General features: G+C 38.2%; 1 protein-coding gene across 1 annotated transcript in view; it reads left to right on the top strand.

Annotated features, from left to right (window-relative positions):
- The window catches only part of LOC119592508 (teneurin-m-like), a gene marked incomplete in the record, with an annotated part of 54,907 nt that overhangs the window by 12,831 nt on the left and 41,830 nt on the right, over positions 1–246 (top strand).

Raw genomic sequence — 246 nt, 5'->3', positions numbered from 1 at the left:
CGTGTGTGAGATATTTGTATCCTAGTGTATAATTTTATGCAAATGCACTCATGCAACATAAAACACTCCCCCGCCTGTACACGAAAAAAAAGCTTCCCTCGTCCACAAAGTTCGTCCCCTTTATACACATGATCCACATTCCACATTCCGTTTCTTTATGGTAACTACCTTTAACAAACGACCCATTCCCTTTATTGTGTTTTATCCTTTTATCCTTCTCTTTTCTCGTCCTATCCTTTTTATTTC

The sequence above is a fragment of the Penaeus monodon genome, chromosome 30 (genome assembly GCF_015228065.2).
Source record: "Penaeus monodon isolate SGIC_2016 chromosome 30, NSTDA_Pmon_1, whole genome shotgun sequence".
NCBI lineage: Eukaryota > Metazoa > Arthropoda > Malacostraca > Decapoda > Penaeidae > Penaeus > Penaeus monodon.
The sequence above is the reverse complement of the archived record's forward strand: the minus strand, read 5'-3'. Positions and strand labels throughout refer to the sequence as shown.